The following is a 10,012-nucleotide window of genomic DNA, read 5'->3' as shown; positions in this document are numbered from 1 at the left end:
CATCATTTGTGATTTGAATAATCTTCAGTGTGTAAAAATATTTGTGTGTGTATGTGTGTATATATATCTGTGTATATATATATATTGTAGAATTCTATTACACACACACACACACACACACACACACACACACACGTAACGTGCATTAAGAAAAAAGAAAGACACACCTGACTGGATCTTGAATAGTTAAGCTAAGCTTCATTCGGACCCCCATTAAGACTCCTTGAACACTTCCACCTAAGAACCATCAAAGTGCACATTGGATCGGATCTACGGCTGTTTCTAAACAGTGCTTGCTTCCAGCAGTGGCTTTTTGTAGGACTGCCTTGGCTAGGATGCCTCCACTTTGCAAATCCTTGGCTTATAGCATGGGGCTGGCTTCCCCAAGAAGCCCTGGAGCATTGCTAGTTGGGGTGCCTGCCCTTTTCTGTCCCCTCTCCCCTTGCTGATTTTTGCTTGCATCCAGCAGCAGCTCAGTTGACCCACAAACCAGCATGGCATGAGCATCTTTGCCCATCTCCACCCATCTCCTCCCACTTGTTTTGCTGATGGCTTGTTTTGGATGCCAAGGAAGGGAACTCCCTATCTTCCACTCCCTGCCCTTCTTTTGCTTCCCTTGGGTTCTTTGACGCATTTCCCAAGCTCTCTCTGTGACGCTTATTTGATCTCCCCGCTTTTCAGGCTGAGAATTTGCCAACCTGGGCAAATGAGTGGTTTTGTTGCCCCAGGTCTATGCAGGGAATAAGTCAGGTGCTTCCCCTCCACCCCCAAGCTAAGTTGAAACACTGACACCAGAGTTTTGAGAACCCTGGTATATAGGCCAAGGGTGTTGTGGTAGATCCGGAATAAGCTTGTAGAAATTAATGGCGAGCTGTAAACATAAGTAATGACTAAATTGTCCCATTGATTTCAACAGGGACTGAAGCTGCAATCTTTACTCCGCTTGCCTGGGAGCAAATGCCAAACTGTACTAATTTTGAATAGACATGATTAGCTATATGCTGTAAATTCAGCTAACTTAACAGTGCAGCACTGCCCATTCTTACTCAGAAGTAAATCCCATTGAATTTGATATGCTCTCAGGAAACTGGAGTTAGGATTGCGGCATGATTCAGGATCTAGCCCATTGTCAAGAAATAGTTGGACTCCTGCGGCTTGAAGACAGACTCTTAGAACTGAAAACCAGCAAATAAAGCAAATTGTAGCGACAGGCATGTCTCCTGCTTGCACATAGTAGGGTGGTGTTCAGAAAGCACTAACACCCTTGCCTTTTGACTGACAGTGCAATGCTGGGCATGTCTACTCAGAGGTGAATGCTATTGAGGCTTGCTCTGCATCATATAGCTGCCTGAGGTAGCCAGATCAGGTGCAGTTTCCCAGAAAGTTCTTTTGCATGAATGGGAGCTGTGCAAAAGCATGGAATGAATTCCAGCTTGCAAACTTCTGCAAAGAAAAGAGCAGCTGTACACACGAGCCATTTGATGTATAATGTTGGTGAACAATATTGCACTGTGTTTGGGAATCTTTGCCAGTTCTGGTGGTGGTTCAGTTTGTGGCTGCAAGACTTCATGTTTGTTAAAATAAACATGTGTTTGGATGCCATGAATGATACATTATTTTATGTTCCTATGGAAAAAGACTTCCTTTTCTCTTGAAGATGTTGAATACATTTAAATGTGATGTTTTAGAGGGCAGTAAAGCTGTTTCAAGAACATAATTTGGTACATCCCATGGGATGAATGTGTAAACTTTTATAAAACAGTTGTGTACTAAGGATTAGTGTTGCTTTTAACCACCTGTTTCCCTTTTTTTAATGGCATACTGTGTATGTTGTAAATAGAACTAGTTATAAAACAACGTATCTGTTTCAAAGTTTATATTTAAGGCTCTTTGTATACAAAATATATTTGTATTAATTTCTTCCACTCCTGATTCCAATAGGACTGGATTAAAGATTTGAAGGTATAAATTCATGTGTTCTTGTGCGCATTTATTCTGTCATTTCTTAGTGTGCGTACCCATTTCTTAGCCTGTGTAAAAACAGTTGCATTCCTGTAGATATTTTGCTCCATCACCCTTTTTGTGGTCAGTTACTCTTGTCATATTCAAAGCAACTGGGAGGACCATCAATAAAGGAAATCTGCTCACCTTTTCCGGTGGGCAGTGTTGTGGCCAGGCATCTGGCCCCCTGCAGTGATCCGGTGGGGGGCAGAGATTGACACCCCCTTATGCTATCTGTCTGCTGCATCCCTGGTGCTGGGCGTGGCCACGCCCAGCGGTGGCCACACTGTCCAATCAGTGCTGGTAGGGGGCGTGACCACGGAAAATGTAACTGTGGCACAGCCAGGGGGCCCTCCTCTCTTGCCCTTTGCCGGATCTCCCAACCCACCCGCCCTCTCTTTATGCTTTGCTATGACACAACCTTGCTATGCAAAAATGTTTGCCACCATATTGTTGGGGCCGGGTAGGAATTTTTTCCTCTTGGCAAACTGGCACCAGCCATTTGGTTTTCGCCTACCTTGTAGCAATCATCACAACTTGGTGAGGTTAGGCATTGGGTCGGCCTTTGGATGGAGGAGAGGTTGTAGCCTCCACTGGCGGGTCCTCATTAAGGGCATCCTGTTAAAGGGATCTGGGGGTTCTGCCTGATGCCCGGACGTGGGCTAGAGCCATGCCACAGGGTGCCCCTATTTGATGTAGCTTACAGAGCTCCCCCCTGTTGGTGGTTTATTCTTAGTTGGACTCCCTGTAGATGGGCGGGAATTGAGATATAGCCTGGCTTCACCCAGTGCCCTAAGCCAAACAGCCAAACCAATAAAGCTGTGGCCTATTTGAACTCATAAACCTAAATACTCACAACCATGTGTTTATTACCCAGCAGGGAACTGCAGGTCACGGGGCCTTGGCACGCAATTAATTCTTAGAGTTTCTTACAGTGAGAGAGACTCAGCTGAGAACCTGACCTCTGCTGGTTAACTTCAATAGGTCCTCCTAAGTCAGACATGGGGAACCCATTGCTCTCCAAGTGTTGCTGGTCTCCAGCTATCATCATCCCTGACCAGCGGATAGATAAATGCAAGGTGTGCCAGACTCCCAACTGTGCTCTGTATACAATTTCTTAGGGAATTCTGAATGCCAGCCACTTTCGCTTTCTGGTGTCAGGGCCCAAGACACAAAGTAGCACTTCAACACTGTTTTTCCCTTTAGAAACTGGAGCTGGTCCAGTCTGCTTCTGTGCAGATCAAAGCAGTGGAAAGGGACACCAAAACTGTGGCAAAGGAAGGACCAGGTTTTGATTAAATAGGCCAAATGTGGGGAAGGGGAGACCTGCAAAAGATAAACATTCTGTATGTGTAGACCCTGAGTATCTTCTAGAACAAGGAAGGGAGAATGGGAGCAGGGTGTTCATGATGTCATGCAAAGGCCCCTTAAAAAGTGAATGAGCATATTCCATAGCCCATGCTCATTGCAGAAGCAGCCCTGACTGAAGCTGAGCTGTGTGTATGTGTGTGTAAGAAAGCCTGGTGCTTATGATTCAAGAGGCAGCCAGATCTCTCCCACCTCTCTCTCTGATGATCAGCTGCTTCTGACAATACCAAGGTTGGCACAGTCTGCGCTGCACTCAGTGACTTGGTGTTCTCTGTTTCCCTGGAGCACTTGGCCTCCAGATTTTTCTCATGGAAAAACTGCTTCTTCACTAAAAGAGCACAGGCTTTTCCATAATGGGTCATTGAGGTTTGTGAGAATTTTGTGCAATGGCACCCAAATTCTCCTAGATAATTTATGCAAAAGCTAAACGCAATCACTTCACGACCACATCTTTGAGAATAACTAGTTTTGGGACATAGTATGCATAGTTAAGCTTAATACACATATAGCGAGAACCAGAGAGGACAGGCAACAGGTAAGGATAATGTCTTCATTCAGGAATGGAATCTTTCTATAATGTACTGGAGTAATAATGTTCAAGATGATGTAAACACATTTGTGTTACTTGGAACCTTGTGATATTAATTTGTTAAGTTTGATTTTGGTATGGAAACTTGTTCTCATATGTTTAGTTCTTCTACTTTTATTTTATTTGGCATCCGTTAGTATACTTTATTATGTTTTATTATAAATAAATATATTTTATTATTTATTATAACTAAAGATATGTAAATAAAAACATAGAAAACATAGATAAAAGTGTTTTCTGTGTTTTTTATTCAAGAAACCCCTCAAATCTGCTGGCCCCCAAATCTGCAGGTGAGGTTGATTAGATTTTAGACCAAAGGTAGAAGCAGCAAGAGGGCACTCCCACGGCATCTCTCTTTAGTGGGCCAATGAGAAACTGAGGCATGTTCTTATGGTAGATTGGTTGGTTCTCATTGGCTGAGCAGAGCGTTTATCTGAACTGAGCCAAATCTATAAAAAGAGCAGCTTGGAAAGGTTTTGTAACGATGGCTGTCAGGAAAGCAGTGGACTGCATCCAGAATGAGGCCACCTGTTCAATCTGCCTATAAATTTTTAAGAAGCCTGTAATTTTAGACTGTGGGTGTAATTTTTAAAATGCCTCCATCATCCCATGCTGGCAAGGCTCTGATAGTGATGTGTCCTACCTTCAATGCAGGAAGACCATTCCTAATATGAATACCAGGCTGTTCTGAACTGCAGGCCCCAAAAAAGGGCTACAGCAAGTGGTTTGATGCAATGTGAGGTTGTCTTGACTTGTTCACACGCCAGCAAATGTTCACGCATCCTTTATGCACAAAGCGACACACATCAGTTTGTCCAGAACTTCCCATCACACCTGGTCGCTGAGGCCATAGGCGGCAGCTACCCAAACCTTCTTCCCACCCTGGGCCCATCCCAAGGCTCACTGATAAGCACAGCATCAAAGCAAGCCAATTAGCAAACATCAAAGCAAGGAAACATAAGCATATATGAGCTCATTCTTGCCACAACTACTCATTAGTTTCGGGGTTATCTTGACCACCAAGATGGCATTTGCAGGCTTTCAGGAACATTTTGATTTGCTCCAACACACACAGGCCAAACAGCCGGTTTGGAAACATCCTGGGGCTTCTGAAGCAACGCCAGTTGTGGCATGTCATGGTTGTCATGCGTGAGCTCCAGCAGAAGTCCCTGAACCTCTTCCACAGGAATGACCAAGTACTCCTGCTACAAGTGTACTGAATGGCTTGCTCACCCAAGTCATATTTTTGGTCCTTTGGAACCAGCAGATGATGGATACAAGGATGAAATCTAAATATTTCTAAATCCCAAAGGAAGCAGCAGGAAGTGGTTCTGAGAAGTTTCCCTGAAGGGGTCTGAAGCAAAATCTAGCAAAACCTTTGGAAGATCACACTGGAATACAAGAAATTCTGTCAAGTGATGAAGGACCTACAGGCTGACGTAACACATAATCAATGAAGAGAGACTTATGACGACCAACTTATCAAGTTATCTGTGCAGAAATCACCAGTGCTGAAAAGCAAATCACTGAGATGCAGAGATAGTCTGTAAACAGCCAGCTTCTGAATTTCTACAGGAAATCAAACAGACCTTGAGCAAGTATGGAATCTTTTCTCTCCGGCCCCACATTCCCTTTAGACTGTGCCATTGTCTCACACAATAAGATGAAACACAATACTGAGAAAACAACAAGTCTTTTTTGTCCTGGACCAAACATATAAATATGCAGGCTGTAACTCCCCTGCCCTTGTCTCAAGACGTGAAACATTTCAAGGGCTTGATTGTGGTTCACCGCAACTGAAAGGGAAGCTGTGTGATCTCTCTTTAAGGAGACTTTTTTGCACAAGACACACTTAGGAAATGTGCAGAGGCCCTGCCATTGCGAGCACAGGCCTTAAAAGCAAACATGAGTCTGGGTCCAACTAATGTGCATCTAGTGCTGTCAGGGAATCCAAGGTGCACAAAGCATGATTCTTTACTCAGATACACATTAGTTCTGTTACCTGTGTGCTGGGCTATGAGAAGCCTGCTTCAGAGAGGCATTACTGGGAGGTAGAGGTAACTGTCTGAGGTGGACACTGGGCTGTGGGTGTTGCTAAGGAATCTGTTGAAATGAAAGGTGAAATTGCAGTGAAAATGGATGAGGGGATCTGGGCCCTGAATTCAGAACTTATTTGTCTGCCCCGGCCAGTGGCGGGGGGTGGGGAGTTCAACAGAATCCGTGTTGATCTGGACTTCAAAAACTGACATTTCTTGTGTGACAGTTCCAGTAATTTGATTGCCACATTCATAATTGTTGCTTTTGCTCGGGACAGAATCTTTCTAATCTCGTTGCTGTTGAAATATCGAGCCCAGATGAAATTACAGTGGTACCTTGGGTTACATACGCATCAGGTTACAGATGCTTCAGGTTACAGACTCCGCTAACCCAGAAATAGTGCTTCAGGTTAAGAACTTTGCTTCAGGATGAGAACAGAAATCGTGCTACGGCGGCGCGGCGGCAGCAGGAGGCCCCATTAGCTAAAGTGGTGCTTTGGGTTAAGAACGGACCTCTAGAACAAATTCAGTTTTCTTAACCCGAGGTACCACTGTATGTACTTGAAGACTTTGGATTTGCGTCTGCTTGGTAGACAGCCCAGCTAGTGTAGTTGGCGCTCACCCAACCATATTGCAGAGAATAGCTCAAGTTGTAAAGCTAAGTTGTTTCTTGGGTATCGTTTCAATAGGATGCTATGTAGATCTCAAACGTTGTATGGTTTTTTTAGATGCTAAAAGTCCATAAAGTGTTGAAACACTGTTTTGAAAAGGTCGGGGTTTGGGGCCTTTGAGAAGGAAGCTGAACAAAGGGAAATGGAAGCAGGGTGTTTGTGATGTCACAGAGAGGCCCCTTCAAAAGTGAATGAACACTGAGCATAGCTACTCCATAGTCTGTGCTCTGTGTGGAAGCAGCCTTGAGTGAAGCTGAGCTGTGCGTATGTGAGAGAGAGTGATTCAAGAGGCAGTCAGATCTCTCTCTCTCTCTCTGATGATCAGCTGTTTCTGACAATACCAAGGTTGGCATAGTCTGCACTGCACTCAGTGACCTGGTGCTCTCTGTTTCCCTGGAACACTTGGCATCCAGATTTTTCTCATGGAAAAACTGCTTCTTCACTAAAGGAGCACAGGCTTTTCCATAACGGGTCACGGAGGCTGGCGAGAATTTGTGCCATGGCACCCATCCTCTCAGATAATTTCCACAGAAGCTAAACCCAGTCACTTCATGCCCACATCCCCAAGTCCAGACTTCGGCTTGCTGTTTCCAGTCATTGGGTTATTCTGGGAGGAGGAAGCATGTGTAAACGAAATAGGCGAATTACATTGCAGGACAACAAAATAATGAAATTAAAGACAGCAAGGAGGGGACTGTGGGTCTTTGTCTAGATATAGCCTAAGTCAAGAGAAGTTGATGAACTATGCAGAACTGGCAAAAATGACAGACAAAGAGAAAAAGACAACAGTGACTTTGAAAAAGAATGGGAACCGTTTATATTAAACTTGCAGAAACAAAGAAAGTCGATAGACTTGATGGCAGGATTTAAATAAACATTCACACTATTAGTATTAGAAAATGTTTAGGAGATAGAGAAATATTATGGTGTATTTACTTTTACTTCTATGTTTTTAGGTTTGATGTTCTGTTATTAATAACTTTTTCTGTTAGGAGGCAGCAAAGTGGGTGAAAGGAGAAACAAACCAGAAGCAGAAATTGGGGGAAACCTAGGAGGGGAGAGAGGAAGGAATACATAATAAATGTTAAGAATCTGAGATGTATGTAATGAATGAAAAAGAAAAATGAATATTTTGTTTTAAATAAATAAATAAATAAATAAATAAATAAATAAATAAATAAATAAATAAAGCTTAAGTGAGAGGATCCTTTATTTGCTTGAAAATCATGGAATCCCAAATGTGTAGAGTTGGAAGGGACCCCGGGGGTCATCTAGTCCAACCCCCTGCAATGCAGGAATCTTTCACTCAACGTGGAACCTGAACCCAGGATCCTGAGATTAAGAGTTCCATGCTCTACTGACCAAGCTATCAGTTAACAGAGTTCTCTGTGAGATTCCTGAACAAACTGGGGGAGGGAGTCTGGTAGGTTTTGGTAGCACATGGGGAGAAACTTCTCCAGGGTAAGAGCAGCTCAGCAGAGCAACCAATGACCCAGAGAGGTGTTGGGTTCCCCCTTGCTGGAGGTCCTCAGGCAGAAGCTGGGAAGCAATCTGATGGGGAAGCTCGGGTTCTGGATTCCCTGCATCGAGCACAGTGTTGGACTAGGTGGCGTCTCCGACACTATGATTTCAGTGGGAAGACATAAGGAAAGGGCAGGGGAGAACCATGGGCAATCTGTACCAGTAATAAGGGACCTCAGGCCAATGGGGCCCTTTGAGCATCTCTGTCCAGCTCTCAGGACTGTCTCCAGGCCACAGCCCTCCTTGCTTCTCTCCTTGGAGCTGTTTCTGAACTGGGAAAATCCCTTGTTTGCCCAGATGTGACTTGAGATGGTGTGTGGAGAAACACTAGTGGGGCTGGAATGCACACACAAATCTGCATCCAAAGATGGAAGGATCTGTCCATTCCCCCCCCCCACTCACAGTTTCTCATTTTCCAATCTTAAATTTGGTGCTCCACTTTTGTGATTTTTTAATTAAAAAATCCTCATGAAAATCCACCAGCATTTTAGTGCAGATTGCTCCTAATAAACACATTTTTGTATGTCGTTTTGACTAATTTACAACTCACCGCATATGTTATTTTCACTAACATATAGCACTGCCAAGGTGCACTCTGAAATTTCTTATCTAATGATGACCACACCAATTAACTGCCACACAACCCTAACAACGAGAATACCTTTACGGCCTGATCCAATGTATCCATGTTTACTTAGAAGTAAGCCCCACTGTGTTCAGAAAGGCTTATTCTCAGGTTAGTGTGCCAAGGAGTACAGCTGAAGTCTGCAGACATTGTGTTGAGTTTCAATATTGTTTTCCCAGTTGTTTGTTGGTGAAACCCCCTCAGCCCGCCAAAACTCAACCCTTTTCTAACAACCACAGAAGTTGTAGTTTGTCATGAGTTTGAGGAAAGATCAGAAAAAGTAATGCCAATAAAGAGGAAGAAATGTTTTCCTTCCTCTTCTGCTATTACGCACAGAAACAAGCAAATAAAAAAATGGTTTCAGAACAAGCTGCAGAAGGTCATCAAAGCGAATAAGTTTATGTCACCCTTAATTTTTGGGGAAAGGACTTTCCTTCATCCCACCAACGGCTTTTTCTATCCTGCTCCTCTGTTTCCCACAACGTGTGTTGACATGTGCTATACAGTGGTACCTTGGTTTGCAACTGCTTTGGATTACAACCATGTCAAACCCTTTTTTTTGGATTACAACCCTTTTTTTTATTACAACCAATTTTGGGGGGGGAGGCCCCATTGGCGAAAGTGTGCCTTGGGTTACAACCTGTTTTGGTTTACAACCGGACCTCCAGAATGGATTATGGTTGTAAATCTTAGATAAGGTGATTGATTTATTGCTCAGATTGGCGTCCGGCCCGCTTCGGCTGTGCACCCCCTCGGCCAGGCCCCGGACTTCAAAGGCCACATTCCGATGTTCTGGCAAAACGCAGAGATCAGCAGCGGCAAGAGAAAGCTCCAAAAAACTCCAGTGCTTGCTTCAGTGTGCTCAAATAAAGTCCACTCAGGATCTTAGCAGCTAAAAGCAGTTTTATTTACAGCAAACTATCCATTGTTGAACAGCATCGTGAAAACACGTCCACTCTCCTCAAAAGCGAAAGTAGAGAGAGAGAACAAAGACTTGAGAGACTCAGAAATAACGTGGAGTCTCCCCCCTCCCAACAGTAGGCAGGGCGTACACTCTGAGCTGTTTAACCCTGTAAGCTCAGGTTCTCTTCACACCCCCTCTCGTCCTGCGCTACTGTGGGGAAAGTATGTACAGAACTTACCCCCAACTCCAAACCACCACAAAACTCCCCATGACGCTGGAAGCTTAAAGGTTTGGTAA

The 10,012-nt window shown here is 44.0% G+C and overlaps 1 long non-coding RNA gene across 1 annotated transcript in view; it reads left to right on the top strand.

Annotated features, from left to right (window-relative positions):
- The window catches only part of LOC308569900, a 618,054-nt gene that overhangs the window by 292,278 nt on the left and 315,764 nt on the right, over window positions 1-10,012 (top strand). The gene's annotated exons all lie outside the window — the stretch shown is intronic.

This window comes from Podarcis bocagei, assembly GCF_964188305.1.
Source record: "Podarcis bocagei genome assembly, chromosome: 12".
Lineage (NCBI taxonomy): Eukaryota > Metazoa > Chordata > Lepidosauria > Squamata > Lacertidae > Podarcis > Podarcis bocagei.
Note: the sequence above shows the minus strand (reverse complement) of the source record. Positions and strands in the feature narration are given on the sequence as shown.